General features: G+C 40.1%; 2 long non-coding RNA genes across 3 annotated transcripts in view; both read right to left on the bottom strand.

The window, feature by feature from the left end:
- Positions 1-15,978: 15,978 nt before the first annotated feature.
- On the bottom strand, positions 15,979-17,402 carry LOC130680654 (uncharacterized). The gene is made up of 2 exons (XR_008993691.1): positions 17,056-17,402; positions 15,979-16,936 (listed from the first exon to the last, which is right to left on the bottom strand). It is a non-coding gene; the product is annotated as an uncharacterized LOC130680654 (long non-coding RNA).
- Positions 17,403-20,903: 3,501 nt separating this feature from the next.
- The window catches only part of LOC118912735 (uncharacterized), a 61,416-nt gene continuing 59,254 nt past the window's right edge, over positions 20,904-23,065 (bottom strand). For both annotated transcript variants that reach the window (XR_008993690.1, XR_008993689.1), the window contains one exon: positions 20,904-22,989. This is a non-coding gene — a long non-coding RNA (uncharacterized LOC118912735). The remainder of the gene's footprint in view (positions 22,990-23,065) is intronic.

Below are 23,065 nucleotides of genomic sequence, written 5' to 3'. Positions count from 1 at the left end.
TCACATAGTTAGACTTCCCTTTGAGGTAAGGATGGAAAATAAAAATATGGACAGAACACACAGCGGATTACAGCAATACTTCCCATTAGCTGAAGACAGAGCGTAATGTTGTCACTGGGACTTATTTTTAAGTTTCTAAAACAAGCCAGCTGGAAACTTACAAAAGATAAAGTCTGTCAGTTTAAAACACCAAAATGAGTTGCCAAGAGACATTCTGATAGAGATCTAACGAATAAGGGAAAGAGCTCATCAGGAACCCTGTGTGAGTGCCAGCATCTGCTCCAGTTGATTCTCCGCATCAGAAAAAGGTGGTTCCTCTGAGTGGACAAGGAAGAATCCAGATTGGGAAGCAAAGGCTGTGGGTCCGTGACGCTGTCCTCCTGGTGGGCACCTTTGTGCGGTGCACAAACCATGCAACTGTAAACCCTGCTTTTAGTGAGACTTGAAATAAATTGATAAAGTTTGCTGGGTAAGATCTATTGCATTTTGATACTTTCTTTACCCATTCATTCTCTTTTAATTAGCTTGAGAGGCAATTAAACAACATGATTAAAGACATGGGCCTGGACACAACAGGATAAATCCTGAATTTATCACCCAATACTTCAGTGACCTTTTACTGCCTCCTCTGAGCCTGGGTCACTTCAACCATAATATTGAAATAATAGTGTCCTCATTAGTAATTTATTGTAAAGAATAAATAAAATGAGGTATGTAATGTGACTTGCACGCTCTTTGGGACATAATAGGTGCTTAACAAATGACATTTGCTGCTGTATTATTTACTTTTTTAAAAAATGGTAGGCTTAATAAGGAGACCTTTTAAAAGGAAGGAAGTTTATCTTGATGTCAGTAAAACCATACAGATGATCTTTCCCCAGATAACTCTAACCACTGGTGGCAATATATCAACATAGCAAATTAGTTAAGCGAAGACATTTTTTTGAATATTTAATTATGAAAAAAATAATGATGACAATGTAATGAATGGGAGCTCTTTCCTGATTTTTGACAATACTAAAAGATACAACAAATGGTCCCTATCCATGAAGTGACCTGGATATCAACAGTTCATTAAAAATGCAAAAACTGCTTAATCTAGGAAGGAATACAGACTGTACTCATATTCCTCATATCCTAATTTTTTCCATGAAATTAAGAAACTTATTTCATACACACATGTATGATATCACTCACAGCTTGTGATGCCAGAGCCCACAGAACACAAAGCTGATAGGGTGTGGAGCTGGAATTTTATATGTCAGTCCTAGCTTCACATATAGTTATTTTGCAAATGGATTTCAAAAAATAATTACATTAATCAAAACTCTATTTATTCTCCTCTATCAGTATTGATTTCAACTACACTTACTAAATTTATATTCTGCCTGCTCAGTCGCCTGCCTCCTACTTGCCCCTCACTTCCCTGGGCTAAGGGGACATATGTATCTACATACCGTCAATATGCTCAGGGTACTCCTTGGAAATAAGGTATCTATGAAACCCAAACTTGAAAAAGCAAGAATTAGGTTCACCTTTTTCCTACCCTTGCTTCTCAATAGACCTTCTTCTAAAATTCTTTAGTCTACCCTGGTTTTTTAATTATATTTTTTGTATAAGCAAATGATGATTGCATTATATTTAGTTCTCTGAAAATTGCTAACTTACCTCATTTTGGGTATGATGTTTTTGGGTCATGAAAACTAATGGGCAATAAAGACTTTTAGAAGCAGCTTAAAAAACTGATGTTTAAATAGTCTGAGGTATCACCAGAGAGTGTCCGCAGTTCAGTGAGAGAGAGAAAATAATTAACGAATTTGACAAAGGTTAACATCTGGGGGAGCCTGAGTAGGGAATAAACAGTAATTCTTTGTACTATTATTGAAGTTTTGTCATTAGTTTGAAATTACTTCAAAATTTAAATTTTTTTTAAAAATGCCAGATAAGATTTTAAATCACAATGACCCGTGACCACTTAAAATGGTGAGGAACAGTGGTGATTGGGGCCCACAGGCAAAGTCCTCAGTATGAACGCATTAGATAACACCTTACACCAAAGCTCAGTTATCTTCAAAACACATCAACTCAGCTCAGTAGATCCTGGTTAAGATCTAAATAACTTCAAAATCCAAACCTAGTCTTCCCAATTGCCACCAATAAAATAAGATAAAATACAAAATAAAATAAAGTGCAAAGCCTTTCAAATAAATTTTGTTTGGAACACAATTCCAGACATCATTTAATCTCCTTACTTACCATACCAAAGAGTATACCAAAGAAAAGCAACCCAGTTTGCAAGCCACACCTAGGCACTCTCATCTGTGTCACATACTAATGACCAGTGCTTTTTTCCTAGTTACTGGGCATTTTAATCATCTCGGTTGTCTTTAGAAAACCCACCAGGGATCCACAACCCATCACTGCCATCTTCTCACACCTCTCCCTCGAAAACAGAGCCATCTGCAACTCTGAACCTGCCAATCGTACAGTAACATGCACAGGAAATGCCTGTGCCCTCTGCAATCATTTAATCCTTCATTCATTTCAACATGATGGCATTTTATGACTTCCCTCAAGTGGCAACACCAATTATCCTCACAGTTCATCTGCATTTCTAGAATAACATGTTTGAAAGCTCCCTTCCTACCCCATGTCTCTCGGCAATAAGTTTACTGAGGGAGACATTTTACCTTTACATTTTTATTTTGGAGGAAAAACTGGCCACCAGACATTTGTTTTCCATGGGGTTCTTTGAAAGAGGTACACACAAGCAGAGAAGACTAAAATAGAATAGAATAAATTGGGACACCAGGATAAACATGTGCTTCATTTCTGATGTTCTGACCTATTTTTAAAAGCTAAGGAAAAAATGAGATCTGTCCCTCCTTCTAAGGATTCCATGGGGATTCTCTCAGTGCAGTGTTAACATAGAGCATAAAGTAGCTCTGCATTCCAGCTTTTTTGAATTTCCAAAAGAAATGATTATCACTTTTTTTTCTCTCAAAAAATATTCTCTTTCTGGTAGCTCAGTGATCCAGCAGTTGTCACTCCTTAGACTTGAGTACTATTGTTAAGGTCACTCGATTTCCGAGATTTCTTAATTTTCTGAGTTTTCAATTCAGAATGGTATGAAAATATGAAAGACAGGCTATTTGATCTTTCAAAGTCCCTCCATTGCCTGACTGGTCTCTCTTTGAGGAGAGAAATTGAGAGTCATTTGGAATATGATTTTAGTACCATGAAGAGAATGTGATGTAATTTATTTCAAAGAATGCATTCACCTGAAAATGGTCAATTGCAGTCAATTGCAAATTATCCATGAACACAGGATAGAGACATAGAGCCAGTGAAATTCCAGGATAACCCGAATCCTTCTTTTATTCCTTGCTCCTTGCTCGCCATGTTCCTTCCTGCCACAGGCTCTTTGAATATGCTGCTTTTTATTGAACATGATAATGCTTTATGCAAGTTCATCTTTTCCTTATTTCTTTTCTTATATATATATATGTCTTACCAATCATTCAAAGGATTGGATCAATAGAATGGGCATTTACTAATTTAACAACTATTTATGTAGCCAACAGTGGGCAGTCCTTTGTTGGCATCCAGGATGTACGAATGAACAAGGTAAAGGCATTGCAGTCATTAAAGGAGACATCCACAGACAGGAACTATATTCTGGCAAGGCCAGCACCCTGGTGGAGGCACCAATCAAATGGAAACAGAGTAACATGGTAATAAAGAACAGGTGGTCTGCTGTCACATTGCCTGGATTTATTCCTATGGTTATGTATTAGCTGTGTGACTCTCTGGACCTCAGTTTCCCCATCTGATAAATGAGGTTGATGATAATGCTATATCTACCTCAAACGGCTGCTTCGATGATTAAATAATGTGCTATATATACTGTGCTTAGAAGAGCACCTGTGTCTAGTATGGTTTGTTCTCATTGCCAATGCTATAGGAGTTCAGTTTATACATGACTTAATCTACCCAGAAACTTTTTAGGAGACCTAGCATCACAGTTGTATTTTTAAGAGCACACCAGCGCAGAAAGCATAGACTTCTCTTTCAAAGAAAGGAAATGGTCAAAAAAACCCCATTAATTATTACTGCCTCTGTATATGCAAGGATTTCAGACCTTTTGTTAGTGGTGATTTCTGGCCACATCCAACCAATAAAGGTTATACCTTATGAAGCAAAGAGAAGGCAAACCTCAAACTGGTGAGTTCTCTTTTCCTAAATAGATTCTGCTATGTGATACCTGGAAAATTAAAATGAGAGTGTATTGATTTCTCTAAATTGTAAACATGACAAAGCAAATGGAAAATTCCAAATATTTAAAGCCTTAAGGTTACATTGGAATTTAAAGAACTTAAAGCTATATGCTCTGTTTAGCCTAAAAAGCAGCCTTGGCAAGAGAGAGAATGGTAGAGCACAGTCAGCCTGGGATGATAACATGAATATGAATGAAATGTATTTCCCTGTAGAAATGTTCAAAACCAAAGCAACACTATACACTTTTGATTTTCCTGTAAACTGATGGCTTTTGAAATTATTTCTGTTCATTTAGGAATTCCTTCAAACATCACTCGATATTTTTCTTAAAAAGAAAAAGTAAAGTGTGGCTTTTGAGGAGGGCAGTATAGAATTGTTTGGTGACAAAAAAGATGTTTGAATTAATGTTTTGTGAATGAAGACCTTTGACAAAATAGAAAGTGGTCAAGCCGGGATCCATTCATTATCTTTTCATTCAATAAGCACTCTTGCTAAGGCCCCATTATGTGGTGGGGTATTATATACGAGGTAGATTTATTTTAGTCCTCAGGGAGTGCACCCAAACACAGATGGTTAGGGATGGATGTGGTACGGCGTAGGGAATGCCCAGGCAGACTGTGTGTTAGGTGATGGGAGGCCCTTAGAGGGGTATAACTCAGCTCAGCTGGGAAAGGGAGGTGCTCGGGAACAGTCATGGAGAAGGCAGTTCTGAGCTCCTCCTCATCTTGGAGGATGAAGTAGCATTAGCACATCAGGGATGCTGGGAAGGGTGTCCAGTCATGAGGAAAAGGAGGAGCAAAGTCCCAGAGCAAGGAATCCAGGATACATTCAGGGAAGAAAACGTGCATCTGCTGGGACTGTAGTATGGAAATGCAGTATTAAATGCGGGGCCTGGCCTGGGCGAGAATTAGAGAGCTCACCAGGGGCCAGATCTTTATAAGCATTAAGGAATACAGACTTCATCCTTCAGGGCAATGGGCAATGTGGGAGAACCACGGTGGAGAAGACAGGATGAAACCAGAAGGATCCCTCTGGCCAAGGTGAGAAGAGTTGGAGAGACAGACAAGAGGATGAGAAACAGAAAGACTCCCAGGGAGGCTGTTGCAATGACTCAAGTTATTTTTTTTTAATTTTTAATTTTGAAATAATTATAGATTGACAGCAATGTTATTAAGTAAACTATGACCTTACTCAGATTTTATGACCTTATTATATATAGTTTTATGAAATGTTATCACACTTATGAGTTCACATAATGTCTACCACAGTCAAAATAAAACCCAAGTGAGTCTTGATTAGGACTTAAACAAACAAAAATGGAGAAGAGGGGCTTGTCACCACATCTCTGCCTCCATTGTCTACTCCTCTTCTGTCTGTAGAAACAATCTCCCTCTCTGTCACATGGACCTTTGTATTTATGTTTAGAGCCCACTAGGATAATCCCGGATAGTCTCCTCATTTTAAGATTCTTAACTTAATCCTAGCTGCAAAAACCTTTTTTATTTTTTACAAGGAAACATTTGATAATACCAGATAACATTCACAGATTTCAGGGATTAGAATCTGATATTTTAGAGAATAGTCTACCACAATATGCTACCCTAAAAATAAGAATTACATAGTAAATACGACAAGATTATTGATCACTTTAACCAAACTGAGATGCTCTGCCAGCACCACACTGATACTCAGATGGCCTTTGAGAAAGCCTAACTGGTTACTGTAAGAGGACAAATCTGTGACCCAATTTACAAAGCCAGCTTAGCGCTGGTGCTTCTCAAAGACCAAGAGAGGCCTCAGCCCCTTCCCTTTTCTGAGGCCCCTAGTATATTAAGAAATCCCAAATGGTATTAGAAAAATGAATGTACATACATATGCCCCATGCAGCCTATAAGAGGTTCTGTTAGGAGTCCTGTGCTTTTGGGATTTACCACCCAGCTCCCCAGGCCACCACCTCGCTCACGACCCTGCACAGTGAGCACTTTCTGCTTTGTCTGGTTATATCCATCCACAGCCAAAGTTGTCATGCTGACATATCAGACCATAAGCAACCTGGCCACAGTGCATGCAAGAGGCCACAACTGTCCAGGATCTGGGGGTGAGGCCATAGGCAGGAGGGACTGGGTCCACGGGACTAAACACAGAGTCAAGCCAGTACATCTGGTGAAAGGAGAGGATAGGTAGGCCAAACAGGACAGACAAATGGACAGCCTACAGGGCCTAGGCTGACAGACAAAACTAGGTTCAAAGCATCAGAACCTAAGACACTGGAGCAGAGCTGCCTGATCAGGACCAGAGGGAAGAGGCAGAGCCTAGAGCAAGTGCTTTATATTTATTCTGTCATAGCCTTAAACAGCCTTGGAAAATAGGTGTTATGATCTTCATATTACAGACGATAAAACTGGGCTTAGAGAGGTAGAGTAAACTTTTCAAAGTCATTTTGGGAGAGTGTAACTCTTGAGTGGAGAGGGCATCAGGGGTGCCACGTTGGCTAGGGTACTTAGAATACTATTAGCTCCTTTCCTCGGGTCTCCCTAACTTTATGTTCAAATTACTACCCAGTCATGCAAAATGGGTGATAATTGGCCATCCCACAGCTGGGAGTAAAGCAAATAAATGACAAATCAGTTAATTTTGTGTCTGAGAATAGAAACAGGCCCTAAGTCTGAGCAGTCTGGGTCTGTCCTGGCTCTTAGTAGATGCAAACTGTTCTTTCCAACTGCAAATCCAAAGGAATCCTATGAGCCCCTGCCCTGGGGCTCCCCTGTCAGGGAGGGTGGATTCTCGCAGGGGGTGTGTCCTCCTCTGAGTGTTTCTGTGTATCTCTACACAGCTCTGCTTCCTATCATTTTTCCCAAGTTTCTGACTTGAAATGAATCTCAGCCATGCCAGCATCCTGTTCTCCTGGGCCTGAGGACCCAGGCTAAGCTCTGTCCTGCTGGGTTACCTACTCAGTCCTTCAGGAAGGAAGACCGTCCAGCACCGCTGGATAGAATATAGACCCCCACCTTTCACCCAAGCAGGTAGGAGTCTCTGTATTTTCTGGCTGTCTTCTCCTCAGTCAGTCTGGCCAAACTGAAAGAGCCAACTCTCATCTATAGGGTGGAGAAAAGGGGAACTGACTTCTACAACCCTGCTGATAAGCAAAAGCAAAGGAGATTTGGAAAGGTCAAATCTAAACATAGGGACAGAGAGCAAGAGTTATTCCCTAAACATGGCTACCAGCACAGGACAAGTAACAAACTGCATGTAGGGTGTGGAGGTCCCAGAAAGAGGCTCTTTGAGGTATTTGAGGACAAGTCTATGGGTTGGATGGGGGTAGTTAAGGTCACTGTGCCGATTTGAACAAAAAGTAATGAACCACATTTCTTTTTTTTTTTTTTTTAAATAATTATTTTTTATTGAAGGGTAGTTGATGCACAGTATTACATTACATTAGTTTCAAGTGTACAACACAGTGGTAGAACATTTATATACATAATTCGAGGTTCCAGCTATCACCCTACCAAGCTGTTACAATATCTTGACTATATTCCTTATGCTATACATTACATCCCGGTTACTTATTTATTTTACCATTGGAAGTCTGTCCTTTTTTTTTTTTTTTTTTTTTTTTTTTGTGAGGGCATCTCTCATATTTATTGATCAAATGGTTGTTAACGACAATAAAATTCTGTATAGGGGAGTCAATGCTCAATGCACAATCATTAATCCACCCCAAGCCTAATTTTCGTCAGTCTCCAATCTTCTGAGGCATAACAAACAAGTTCTTACATGGAAAACAAATTCTTACATAATGAATAAGTTACATAGTGAACAGTACAAGGGCAGACATCACAGAAACTTTCGGTTTTGCTCATGCATTATGAACTATAAACAGTCAGTTCAAATATGAATACTCATTTGGTTTTTATACTTGATTTATATGTGGATACCACATTTCTCTCTTTATTATTATTATTTTTAATAAAATGCTGAAGTGGTAGGTAGATACAAGATAAAGGTAGAAACATAGTTTAGTGTTGTAAGAGAGTAAATGTAGATGATCAGGTGTGTGCCTGTAGACTATGTGTTAATCCAAGCTAGACCAGGGCAATAAAACATCCACGTATGCAGAAGATTTCTCTCAGAACAGGGGGGGTGAGGTTCTAAGCCTCACCTCTGTTGATCCCCAATTTCTCACCTGATGGCCCCCCTGCGACTGTGCCTGTCTTAGGTTGTTCCTCCCTTGAGGAATCTTACCCGTCTCTGGCTAACCAGTCATCTTCCGGGGCCATACAGGGAAATGTAAAGTTGGTAAGTGAAAGAGAAGCCTTATTGTTTGGAAAGGTTAGCTTTTTACTTCTTTGCAGATTTATGCCCTGTGGCTTCTATGCCCAGCATTTGTCTTGAGGTATCTTTACCACTTGGAGGAGTTATGATACTCGGTAAATTTGATATGAGGCACGAATTCTATTTAAGAATTCGTTATAATTAGGAAGGAAGAAGAAAAGCTATAGAAGTAGCAGGCGGAAGAAAACATGGGAAGATTGATTATTTCTTTGGCATATCTTCTTGTAGAGTACTTCAGCATGAATAGGTTTTAAGCTACTACTTAAATTGCACACACACATTAACATAATAGGAGTATAGTTACATAACCAAAGCATATCTGTAATTACCAGCCATCTCCAGTGAAACCAAGTAAACCAGTTAGGCACCTTAGGCATTTGTGAAAACTTATCTATGACATGGTGGATATTGTCCAACTGAACTTGAGCAGTCTGAGAGAAATCAGACAAATTAAAACAACCCATTCCTGGGGACTGTTCACATGCCATATGTTCTTTTAACAGTAAATAGTCTGTAGTTGTAAGACTTTGGAGCGCTACAATTTGCACTTCTCCAAATTCTTGGTTGAGTTCCAACAGTATAGATCCAGTCAAATTTGTTGTTTTACTGTATGCACAGGCCAGCTTAGATATCTCCTTCCTCATTCCCATGGCAAGTCCAGGAACTGGTGGGATGAGTGCATCTACAGCTGTAGCAGTGCGTGGATCTTTGTTGGGGTTTTTTGATGATCATCTTCTGGCATGAGTCTTCCAGAGAGTGCAGATGTTGGAAGTTCTTTTTCATATCGTATCTTAGTTCTTTTTCGAGGTAGCCCAATTAGGCTTTGATCCTCTGTATAAACACAAACAGACCCTTTGCCTACACTTTTATATGCCCTTTATACCCTTGTGTAGAACTCGTTGGAGGTTACCACACAGGAACTGCCCTTTTTTTTTTTTCTTTGTTTTTGGTATCACTAATCTACACTTACATGACGAATATTATGTTTACTAGGCTCTCCCCTATACCAGGTCTCCCCTATAAACCCCTTTACAGTCACTGTCCATCAGCATAGCAAAATGTTGTAGAATCACTACTTGCCTTCTCTGTGTTGTACAGCCCTCCCTTTTCTCCTACCCCCCATGCATGTTAATCTTAATACCCCCCTACTTCTCCCCCCCTTATCCCTCCCTACCCACCCATCCTCCCCAGTCCCTTTCCCTTTGGTACCTGTTAGTCCATTCTTGAGTTCTGTGATTCTGCTGCTGTTTTGTTCCTTCAGATTTTCCTTTGTTCTTATATTCCACAGATAAATGAAATCATTTGGTATTTCTCTTTCTCCGCTTGGCTTGTTTCACTGAGCATAATACCCTCCAGCTCCATCCATGTTGCTGCAAATGATTGGATTTGCCCTTTTCTTATGGCTGAGTAGTATTCCATTGTGTATATGTACCACATCTTCTTTATCCATTCATCTATTGATGGACATTTAGGTTGCTTCCAATTCTTGGCTATTGTAAATAGTGCTGCAATAAACATAGGGGTGCATCTGTCTTTCTCAAACTTGATTGCTGCGTTCTTAGGGTAAATTCCTAGGAGTGGAATTCCTGGGTCAAATGGTAAGTCTGTTTTGAGCATTTTGATGTACCCCCATACTGCTTTCCACAATGGTTGAACTAACTTACATTCCCACCAGCAGTGTAGGAGGGTTCCCCTTTCTCCACATTCTCGCCAACATTTGTTGTTGTTTGTCTTTTGGATGGCAGCCATCCTTACTGGTGTGAGGTGATACCTCATTGTAGTTTTAATTTGCATTTCTCTGATAATTAGCGATGTGGAGCATCTTTTCATGTGTCTGTTGGCCATCTGTATTTCTTTTTTGGAGAACTGTCTGTTCAGTTCCTCTGCCCATTTTTTAATTGGGTTATTTGTTTTTTGTTTGTTGAGGTGTGTGAGCTCCTTATATATTCTGGACGTCAAGCCTTTATCGGATGTGTCATTTTCAAATATATTCTCCCATACTGTAGGGATCCTTCTTGTTCTATTGATGGTGTCTTTTGCTGTACAGAAGCTTTTCAGCTTAATATAGTCCCACTTACTCATTTTTGCTGTTGTTTTCCTTGCCCGGGGAGATATGTTCAAGAAGAGGTCACTCATGTTAATGTCTAAGAGGTTTTTGCCTATGTTTTCTTCCAAGAGTTTAATGGTTTCATGACTTACATTCAGGTCTTTGATCCATTTTGAGTTTCTTTTGTATATGGGGTTAGACAATGGTCCAGTTTCATTCTCCTACATGTAGCTGTCCAGTTTTGCCAGCACCACCTGTTGAAGAGACTGTCATTTCGCCATTGTATGTCCATGGCTCCTTTATCAAATATTAATTGACCATATATGTCTGGGTTAATGTCTGGATTCTCTAGTCTGTTCCATTGGTCTGTGGCTCTGTTCTTGTGCCAGTACCAAATTGTCTTGATTACTATGGCTTTATAGTAGAGCTTGAAGTTGGGGAGTGAGATCCCCCCTACTTTATTCTTCTTTCTCAGGATTGCTTTGGCTATTCGGGGTCTTTGGTGGTTCCATATGAATTTTTGAGTTATTTGTTCCAGTTCATTGAAGAATGTTGCTGGTAGTTTCATAGGGATTGCATCAAATCTGTATATTGCTTTGGGCAGGATGGCCATTTTAACGATATTAATTCTTCCTAGCCATGAGCATGGGATGAGTTTCCATCTGTTAGTGTCCCCTTTAATTTCTCTTAAGAGTGACTTGTAGTTTTCAGAGTATAAGTCTTTCACTTCTTTGGTTAGGTTTATTCCTAGGTATTTTATTTTTTTGGATGCAATTGTGAATGGAGTTGTTTTCCTGATTTCTCTTTCTGTTGGTTCATTGTTAGTATATAGGAAAGCCACAGATTTCTGTGTGTTGATTTTGTATCCTGCAACTTTGCTGTATTCCGATATCAGTTCTAGTAGTTTTGGGGTGGAGTCTTTAGGGTTTTTTATGTACCGTATCATGTCATCTGCAAATAGTGACAGTTTAACTTCTTCTTTACCAATCTGGATTCCTTGTATTTCTTTATTTTGTCTGATTGCCGTGGCTAGGACCTCCAGTACTATGTTAAATAACAGTGGAGAGAGTGGGCATCCCTGTCTAGTTCCCGATCTCAGAGGAAATGCTTTCAGCTTCTCGCTGTTCAATATAATGTTGGCTGTGGGTTTATCATAGATGGCCTTTATTATGTTGAGGTACTTGCCCTCTATTCCCATTTTGCTGAGAGTTTTTAACATGAATGGATGTTGAACTTTGTCAAATGCTTTTTCAGCATCTATGGAGATGATCATGTGGTTTTTGTCTTTCTTTTTGTTGATGTGGTGGATGATGTTGATGGACTTTCGAATGTTGTACCATCCTTGCATCCCTGGGATGAATCCCACTTGTTCATGGTGTATGATCCTTTTGATGTATTTTTGAATTCGGTTTGCTAATATTTTGTTGAGTATTTTTGCATCTACGTTCATCAGGGATATTGGTCTGTAGTTTTCTTTTTTGGTGGGGTCTTTGCCTGCTTTTGGTATTAGGGTGATGTTAGCTTCATAGAATGAGTTTGGGAGTATCCCCTCCTCCTCTATTTTTTGGAAAACTTTAAGGAGAATGTGTATTATGTCTTCCCTGTATGTCTGATAAAATTCTGAGGTAAATCCATCTGGCCCGGGGGTTTTGTTCTTTGGTAGTTTTTTGATTACCGCTTCAATTTCGTTGCTGGTAATTGGTCTGTTTAGATTTTCTGTTTCTTCCTGGGTCAGTCTTGGAAGGTTATATTTTTCTAGGAAGTTGTCCATTTCTCCTAGGTTTCCCAGCTTGTTAGCATATAGGTTTTCATAGTATTCTCCAGTAATTCTTTGCATTTCCTTGGGTCCGTCGTGATTTTTCCTTTCTCGTTTCTGATACTGTTGATTTGTGTTGACTCTCTTTTCTTCTTAATAAGTCTGGCTAGAGGCTTATCTATTTTGTTTATTTTCTCGAAGAACCAGCTCTTGGTTTCATTGATTTTTGCTATTGTTTTATTCTTCTCAATTTTATTTATTTCTTCTCTGATCTTTATTATGTCCCTCCTTCTGCTGACCTTAGGCCTCATCTGTTCTTCTTTTTCCAGTTTCGATAATTGTGACATTAGACCATTCATTTGGGATTGCTCTTCCTTTTTAAAATATGCTTGGATTGCTATATACTTTCCTCTTAAGACTGCTTTTGCTGTGTCCCACAGAAGTTGGGGCTTAGTGTTGTTGTTGTCATTTGTTTCCATATATTGCTGGATCTCCATTTTGATTTGGTCATTGATCCATTGATTATTTAGGAGCGTGTTGTTAAGCCTCCATGTGTTTGTGAGCCTCTTTGCTTTCTTTGTACAGTTTATTTCTAGTTTTATGCCTTTGTGGTCTGAAAAGTTGGTTGGTAGGATTTCAATCTTTTGGAATTTTCTGAAGCTCTTTTTGTGGCCTAGTATGTGGTCTATTCTGGAGAATGTTCCATGTGCACTTGAGAAGAATGTATATCCCGCTGCTTTTGGATGTAGAGTTCTATAGATGTCTATTAGGTCCATCTGCTCTACTGTGTTGTTCAGTGCTTCCGTGTCCTTACTTATTTTCTGCCCAGTGGATCTATCCTTTGGGGTGAGTGGTGTGTTGAAGTCTCCTCGAATGAATGCATTGCAGTCTATATCCCCCTTTAGTTCTGTTAGTATTTGTTTCACATATGCTGGTGCTCCTGTGTTGGGTGCATATATATTTAGAATGGTTATATCCTCTTGTTTGACTGAGCCCTTTATCATTATGTAGTGTCCTTCTTTATCTCTTGTTACTTTCTTTGTTTTGAAGTCTATTTTGTCTGATATTAGTACTGCAATCCCTGCTTTCTTCTCACTGTTGTTTGCTTGAAATATGTTTTTCCATCCCTTGACTTTTAGTCTGTACATGTCTTTGGGTTTGAGGTGAGTTTCTTGTAGGCAGCATATAGATGGGTCTTGCTTTTTTATCCATTCTGTTACTCTGTGTCTTTTGATTGGTGCATTCAACCCATTAACATTTAGGGTGACTATTGAAAGATATGTACTTATTGCCATTGCAGGCTTTAAATTCGTGGTTACCAAAGGTTCAAGGTTAGCCTCTTTAGTATCTTACTGCCTAACTTAGCTCACTTATTGAGCTTTTATATAGACTGTCTGGAGATTCTTTTCTTCTCTCCCTTCTTGTCCCTCCTCCTCGATTCTTCATATGTTGGGTGTTTTGTGCTGTGCTCTTTCTAGGAGTGCCCCCATCTAGAGCAGTTCCTGTAAGATGTTCTGTAGAGGTGGTTTGTGGAAAGCAAATTCCCTCAGCTTTTGTTTGTCTGGGAATTGTTTTATCCCACCATCATATTTGAATGATAGTCGTGCTGGATACAGTATCCTTGGTTCAAGGCCCTTCTGTTTCATTGTATTAAATATATCATGCCATTCTCTTCTGGCCTGTAGGGTTTCTGTTGAGAAATCTGACGTTAGCCTGATGGGTTTCCCTTTTTAGGTGACCTTTTTCTCTCTAGCTGCCTTTAACACTCTTTCCTTGTCCTTGATCTTTGCCATTTTAATTATTATGTGTCTTGGTGTTGTCCTTCTTGGATCCTTTCTGTTGGGGGTTCTGTGTATTTCCGTGGTCTGTTCGATTACTTCCTCCCCCAGTGTGGGGAAGTTTTCAGCAATTATTTCTTCTAAGATACTTTCCATCTCTTTTCCTCTCTCTTCTTCTTCTGGGACCCCTATAATACGGATATTGTTCCTTTTGGATTGGTCACACAGTTCTCTTAATATTGTTTCATTCCTGGAGATCCTTTTGTCTCTCTCTGTGTCAGCTTCTATGCGTTCCTGTTCTCTGATTTCAATTCCATCAATGGCCTCTTGCATTCTATCCATTCTGCTTATAAACCCTTCCAGAGTTTGTTTCATTTCTGCGATCTCCTTTCTGACATCTGTGATCTCCTTCCGGACTTCATCCCATTTCTCTTGCGTATTTCTCTGCATCTCTGTCAACATGTTTATGATTCTTATTTTGAATTCTTTTTCAGGGAGACTGGTTAGGTCTGTCTCCTTCTCTGGTGTTGTCTCTGTGATCTTTGTCTGCCTGTAGCTTTGCCTTTTCATGGTGATAGGAATAGTCTGCAGAACTGGGACGAGTGACGGCTGGAAGGACTTCCTTTCTTGTTGGTTGGTGGCCCTCCTCTCCTGGGAGAACAGCGGCCTCTAGCGGCTTGTGCTGCGCAGCTGCGCGCAGACAGGGTTTCTGCTTCCTGCCCGGCTGCTATGGAGTTAATCTCCGCTGTTGCTGTGGGCGTGGCCTGGCTCGGGCAGCTCCTCCAAAATGGTAGAGTCGCGTTGGAGCAGGAGCTGCTGGGAGGCTATTTATCTCCGTAAGGGGCCTTCCTGCTCCCTGCAGCCCAGGGGTTAGGGTGCCCAGAGATCCCGGATTCCCTACTTCTGGATTAAGTGACCCGCCCTGACCCTTTAAGACTTCCAAAAAGCATCCGCCAAAACAAAACAATGCCCACCAAAAAAAAAAAGAAAAAAAAATTTTTTAATTAAAAAAAAAAAAAAGAAGTTTTTAAATAAAAAAAAAAAAAAAAAAAAAAAAGGTGGTCGTTCGTTTTTCTTTATTCTGCGGTGCCAGCCTCAGGCCTCTGCTCACCGGTCTTGCTGCCCTGTTTCCCTAGTATTTGGGTCCCTACCCCTTTAAGACTTCCAAAAAGCGCTCGCCAAAACAAAACAGCAAAAAAGCAAAAAAAAAAATGGTCGCGCGCTTTTCTTATGTCCTCTGTCGCCCAGCCTCCAGTGCCCGCTCATTGTTCTTGCTGCCCTGTTTTCCTAGTATCAAGCGCCTTGCACTCTGGCCCGGATGGCGGGGGCTGGGTGTTCGGCAGTCCTGGGCTCCGTCTCCCTCCCGCTCTGCCTGCTCTTCTCCCGCCGGGAGCTGGGGGGAGGAGCGCTCGGCTCCCGCGGGGCTGTTGCTTGTATCTTACCCCCTTCGCGAGGCGCTGGGTTCTCTCAGGTGTGGATGTGGTCTGGATATTGTCCTGTGTCCTCTGGTCTTTATTCTAGGAAGGGTTGTCTTTGTTATATTTTCATAGATATATGTTGTTTTGGGAGGAGATTTCCGCTGCTCTACTCACGCCGCCATCTTCCGCCCCTCCTCCTGAACCACATTTCTTTAGTGACTTCATTCTGAGATCCATGACCTTAGTCACCCAGGGGCCTTTGTGCACACCTCCCTGTTTGCCCCTTCTTGGAGGTGAATGCAATAAAGTTACAGAAATTCTTTATTCACAAGCAGAATCACTACTACAAGAAAGCATATGATGAAGTACCATTTCCAGGAGATGTATTTTGCAGGCTTTTTGCCAATCCCTGCAGTATGTCATCTATAGAATGCTCACTGGGGCCAAAAGAATTTGCCTGGCTGAGGACCTTTAAAATAATAAAAAACTTAGAATACCTAATCCTTGGGAGAATTTATTTAACAGACAGAGAAATCTGTTGGAAGGAGAGTGGGCTTATTCAAAGCCAACTTTGGAAAATGCCTTTGCAGTGTCCTTGCTTCTAATCCAGTCAAAGGGCACCAACATAATTTGTTGTTTATGTTTGTGGGCTTGTGAAAAGCACACTTGCCCACTGGCGACATCCCTAGTGGGTATAATTTGGGTTAACCTGTCTTCTTCCTTCCTTGACACCAACCTGAAGGTTGTTTTGCCTTAAGTGCAGACATTTTGAAGGTGCTATCATGCCACTAGGGAAAGTCCAGAGGACAGTCAGTCCTTCAGGGAGGTGTGGACGTCCTCACTCAGGTAGACAAAGCTGCCTCCATGGATGGTTTCTCCACTTTGATCAGCTGAGGACTTCTCTGTGGTCAAGAAAAGAGCGAGGAGGTCTGACACCCTGGGGCCATTACTATCTCTGAGTAGGAAAAGAAAATGACTTCCTAGTGGGTATTTAGCTGAGAAGTTTTCATCCAAGGCAGGTCCTCGGCTTCTGCTTCTTTATCCTCTAAATGCCTTCCTTCTTAATTACCTTCCCTTCAAAGAAGACCAAGAATCAGCTTATGTCTCTGCTTGTATTTTCAGATTTGAAAGAGCACCTGTCCTTTCTGCTGAAGTTGATTCAGACATCTGGTATGGCCATCAAGGAGCCGTGCCAGGGCCTGGCGTGACTCCAGTTCTGACCCCCTTCTCAGTTTACTCCACGTTTCCCAAAGGGTTACCTGAGTGTTCCTACGCCTGAAGAACAGCATACAGTTTCTTCACCCTTGTGAAGTGCTTGCTTCTGTCTCTACAAATGGGAAATAAAGGAGGAAGTACCTTAAAGAGTGTCTCTTGCTTATAAACTGCTCGCGTTAAAATCGCTGATGAGATAATGTTGCGATGACTGTGAGAATCATTGGGGCTGACACTGGCCTGCTTGAATCTCATAGCCACAGTTGTTCCGTCTGATAGGAACTTCCATCCCTGGGTTTCATCACTTAAATACAGCCTGCAAGCGTGGAAAGGGATTCTGTTTGGAACTGTTTCCTGGTTCCTTTTATGTCCTGTTTTTCTAAGGGAAGAAACAAACACTAATTAAAAGAAAACAAAAATCTCAGTTTCTGCCTAAGATGAAAATGATGGCTTCCTAGAATTCCTGCCAGAGAGAATTATACTTGTGAAATCAGCCACCTGATGTGCATCACTTATTCCAGGAAACTTAAAGGTTGAAATAAACTTTCCAGGACAATATCCACTTGTCTCCATTTTGAGAAAGTTTTTTTTTTTTTTAAGAGAAAGGAATATTATCAGAAAAATGTACTTCCATAGCTGATCATCTGACACCCTTTAAATGATCAAAATTAAGGATATTTAAAGCATGCATTAATCATTGATTTACAGTTAGTTTTATCCTATCAGGGAATAATCCCCCTTTCTTTTTTTTTTTGTTATCATTAATCTACAATTACATGAAGAATATTATGTTTACTAGGCTCTCCCCTATACCAGGTCCCCCCTATAAACCCCTTTACAGTCACTGTCCATCAGCATAGCAAAATGCTGTAGAATCAATACTTCTCTGTGTTGTACAGCCCTCCCCTTTCTCCCACCTCCCCTTTATGCATGCTAATCTTAATACCCCCCTACGTCTTCCCCCCACTTATCCCTCCCTACCCACCCATCCTCCCCAGTCCCTTTCCCTTTTGTACCTGTTAGTCCATTCTTGGGTTCTGTGATTCTGCTGCTGTTTTGTTCCTTCAGTTTTTCCTTTGTTCTTATACTCCACAGATGAGTGAAATCATTGGGTATTTCTCTTTCTCCGCTTGGCCTATTTCACTGAGCATAATACCCTCTAGCTCCATCCATGTTGCTGCAAATGGTAGGATTTGTTTTCTTATGCCTGAGTAATATTCCATTGTGTATATGTACCACATCTTCTTTATCCAATCATCTACTGATGGACAACTTAGGTTGCTTCCAATTCTTGGCTATTGTAAATAGTGCTGCAATAAACATAGGGGTGCATCTGTCTTTTTCAAACTTCAGTGCTGCATTGTTAGGGTAAATTCCTAAGAGTGGAATCAAATGGTAAGTTTATTTTGAGCATTTTGAGGAACCTCCATACTGCTTTCCACAATGGTTGAACTAACTTACATTCCCACCAGCAGTGTAGGATAGTTCCCCTTTCTCCACATTCTCGCCAACATTTGTTGTTATTTGTCTTTTGGATGGTAGCCATCCTTACTGGTGTGAGGTGATATCTCATTGTGGTTTTAATTTGCATTTCTCTGATAATTAGCAATGTGGAGCATCTTTTCATGTGTCTGTTGGCTATCTGTATTTCTTTTTTGGAGAACTGTCTGTTCAGTTCCTCTGCCCATTTTTTAAGTGGATTGTTTGTTTTTTGTTTGTTGAGGTGGGTGAGCTCTTTATATATTTTGGACGTCAAGTCTTTATCAGATCTGTCATTTTCAAATATATTCTTCCATACTGTAGGGTTCATTTTTGTTCTATTGATGGTGTCTTTTGCTGTACAGAAGCTTTTCAGCTTAATATAGTCCCACTTGTTCATTTTTGCTCATTTTGAGAAAGTTTTATGATAGAGTTTCTTACCCTAAATTGTGTTGTTATCTGTGTTTCCACCTCTATTCTCCCCCTGGATGAAGACATCCCAGAAGGCAGGACTATTAGCTATTGTTTTGTAAGGTCAGAATGTTACAAAGCCTAGGGCAGAGCAGATAGCCAATAAAGCTATTGAATAAACAAAAGTTTTAAAAAATTGAAGAAATTATCTCTGGAAATGTCTGAAATGTACATATTCTCTGGTCTGATGAAGGCAATTGGAATAACTTAGTCAGAGGTCAGCAAACTACAACCTGAGAACTAAATCCAGGAGCTGCCTATATTTTTTCCAAGTTTTATTGGAACAAAGCCAGACTTATCTGTTTATTTGATGTCAGTGGTCACTGTCACACCACAGCATCAGTTGAGTGATTGTGACAGGGACTTTATGGGCCACAAAGCCAAAAACATTTAATGTCTGGCCCTTGATATAAAAAAACACTTGCTAACCTCCAACTTAAGTGAAAAGAAGAACATAGCATGCAAGTAAGCAAGCAACAAAGAATTATTTAAAGTTTGCCATGTGCTTAATACTTTTGTAGGATTTTCAAAAGACAGAGAAAGATGCATCTTACCTCTCTGAGTGATTAGTACTTTGACATGTTGAGGGTACTGATTTTAGCAGTTGTGCCACAGAAGGAGCGAAGGCCTCTTCCATGTGTTGAAATCAGAAAGGAGGTGAACAGAGGGGACCAGAGCAGTTGCAAAAGTGTTACTTTGGAGGCAGCAATGACAAAGAGCAACCAGAAGAATGTAATCATTGTGCAATCTCTCCCATTCCTATTTCCCCACAAGAATATCAGGGAAGGCATTGCATGTTGATCCACTGTAGTATAAAGACTATAACTATCTTCCTTGGGTATTGAATGAAGGAATGACTTCAAGAAGCTGAAAAACTTGGTGACAGGTGGCGGATGTTTTGATCTCTTCTGTATATAATAGTTATCATTTTAAATGTTACTGAAGACAGACTACGAATCAAAGGTCATGCTAAATGTTTTATATATGTGATATGATTACAGTATTATGGGGAAGCCTCATTATTTCTATAACATAGCATCATTATTATCATAGTAACTTCCTAAGCCACAGAGTATATGAGTCAGTCAGAGTAGGTCAGGTTATGCTTCAGTAACAAACAAGCCCCACATCTCAATGACTTAATAAAACATTCATGTTTTTCTTGTTCACATGTTATATGTTCAGTGTATGCCAACAGGGGTCTCTGCCTTCTTAGTTCTCAAGGAGCTAAGCTGGTAGGGGGCCCATTTTTACCTCCATGGATTGAGAAGAGTATTACAACTTCTCCTACTTTCTTTAACATACTTAATCCAGAAGTGATATAAACCATTTTCACTCACATTTCATTATCAGGATTGGAACCTATTTCTCTCTGAGTCCAATATCCATTATCTTTCTACCAGCATTCATAGTTACATAATGTGGGCATGTCAGTATCATAATGTGCCTCATAGGTGTTTTACACCCTAAATCTAAATACACCGGGGGGGGGGGGGGAGCACTGACATTTACTAGTTCGAGAAATAATTATTGAAGCCTCCTATAAGCCACACCCTGTCCTACCCATTAAGAATATAGCAAAATGTACCTACTTCATTGAACTTACATTCAGAGAGAATAGCAACACAATAAACACATAACCTAGTAAATAAAACTTAGTAAAATATGTGTGATGGTTGGTGATAAGTGCCATGGAAAAAATAAGACATGGAAGGTGGGGTGGGAAAGAATGCTGGGAGCTGGGGTGCTTCTCTATGCATAGAGCCTTTGAGCATTGAGACCTGAGCAAGCACATGGCCAAGAGATCATGGCAATCTGCTGCTTGAAGGAAATTCGTATAAAAGGCAGATTGATATTATTTCTGGTGGTCTCAAGTCTAATAAACATCCTGAGGTCATGAATGGTAGAGAATTAGGAGGCTTAGAGGTTTTGCTGGGGTCCAAATTTTCTGAGGCGAAATAGAAGTCAGAAGGACAGTCCTGCAGCATTCACACTCTGGACTCTACTATGCCTCCTTAAATACACTATGATTGTGGGCAAGAAAACAAAGGTCCATGAAATACCTCATCAAGGGATATGATGAAGAGAGGAGGAGGGGTCTTATTTGGCATTAAAAAAATGAAATCTGGATGTGTACCTTAATGTGTGTGTGAACAGGGGTTAGATATAAGCCTGCTTCGGGCTTGGCTGATAGAGGATTGCAATGTTTCTCTTCATTTATAATGAATGACATGTTTGTAATGAATTTTCCTAGCCCAAATTTTCTTCCCTGTTTCGCTTTTCCTAAAATAACTCTTCCATTTGCTCAATTCCATTGCAATGCCCTCTGGCCCTTCTTAGCTCCCATTGATAGCTCATGAGGTATTTCAAAACCAAATTACACTCCTTACACTCAGTAATGCCTTTCTTTTTTCCTGTGCAATTTTTCCAACTTGCTATCAATCTTCATGTTAAGGTTTCCAGCAAAGTGTGTGGATAAAAAATATCCCCTTTATAAGTGGTTTTTTCTATTAACCTGGCTCATCCCACCTTGTCAAAACACTTAGCTGTGAGATAGTAACTCCTTCAAAGTCCTGGCTCAGATTTCAATTTACCAGTGACCTTGGGTGGATGAATCACTTTGCCATTGTGACAAAGAAGGCTCCTCAAGGAAGACAGGATTATTCATTTTCTGTTCAGCTACAGAGTAAGAATTTGAGGATTTCTTAATATTTGAACAGGGTCCTATAGTTGAAAAGAATGATATAAACATCCTATTTGGTGACCTTGATCAGTTAAAAGATACATGGGTAGCTGGTGTCCAGTTCAGTGTTGCCTATGAAAGGCCAGAGCATCAACCATTACAGTTTCTCAACGACACGCTCATTCCTAAGCCAGCATCCTGCCCCCTGGACTACCTCCCTGACCCCCTCCCCTCCCACCTACTCCACAATAAAAATATGAGTCGCTGCTTCTTGAATGCCTACCATGAGCTAACCATTGTGCTGTGCATGGTAGTAGGTTGCATCAATAGCCACAACTGTTCACACCTCCAGGTTTCCATGGTTTCCATGACCTTTGCCATGTGATGTTGCACTTCCCTCCTGCTCCATTGATGTGGGGTTTGGCCATGTGGCTTGCTTTCATTAATAGGATGTGGTGCAAACAATGACGTGCCACTTCCAAGCCTAGGCCTTAAGAAGCCTTGAATATATTCACTTTAATTCTTGGACCTGTACCTCTGCTATGAGAATAAACCTGGGCCAGACCCCTGGAAGATGGGAGATGTGTGGCCCAGTTCCCTCAGTCACTTTAATAGCCAGCCAACATCTGGTAACTCTCCTGGCCTGTGAATACTCCAGTGAATCAAGTGACATCAACCAAGCCCAGGACAGGCACCAGCGAGGTTGAGCTGACCCAGACTCAGGAGAAATAAGAATTCTCTAATTTTAATCCATGAATATTAGGTTGTTTGTTATGATGTAATAGTTAATTTATAAGCATTTTATGAAGATTAGTTTATTTAATCCTCATAATAATCTTACACAATAGATTCTATTATTCTTCTCATTTTATAGAAGAGAAAACAGGTTCAGAAAGTCTGAAGGTCACATCACCATGAAGTGGCAGAGCTAGGATTCCAATCCAAATGTTTAATAATTCAAAGTCTGACATGTGTCACTATGTGTCATTGTAGACACCCCTCTCCTTGCTGATTTGTTCTTACTCATTACAAAATGGAAGGTTGAATTGTAACCAATTGAACTGTGCTAAAACTTAGACTTTTCAAGATGAAGAATTCCTTTTAATTTGACAGAGAACATAAGGTCACTGACTTTTCTTGGGATCTCTGTTGTGTTGTGCAGCTCTCTGAAGCAAGTGTCAGTGAACAAATAGACACAAGACATTCCTGAGCACTTAGGGAAATGCTTTTTATTGTAATAACTTGTTTATGAAAATAATATTTGCCTACTCTAAAATTTCCAAGTGTCCCTTCCTAATCCATAATTAGCAGATCCTGCCAATCAATCAGAAATGTGTTTGTTCCTATGCTAAATAACTAATTGGACAGATCACTGCATACATGATCATGAGGGATAACTTTGTAAGAACAGAAGAATGAATTCTCATTGGGAAACAACCCCAATTTCATGGAGACAATGGCATAAAGCTTGGCACATCGCTTGGGACTGACTGCTCTGGTTCTCCATAAAGTTGTCCTCAACCCAAGCACCTTCCCTAGAATAGAATAATGAAATGATTAGTGTTTATTCTTATATGGTACATGTAAGAAATGCTTCCACTCTTGAGAAAC

The sequence above is a fragment of the Manis pentadactyla genome, chromosome 14 (genome assembly GCF_030020395.1).
Source record: "Manis pentadactyla isolate mManPen7 chromosome 14, mManPen7.hap1, whole genome shotgun sequence".
NCBI lineage: Eukaryota > Metazoa > Chordata > Mammalia > Pholidota > Manidae > Manis > Manis pentadactyla.
This window is presented reverse-complemented; position numbering and strand designations above follow the sequence as displayed.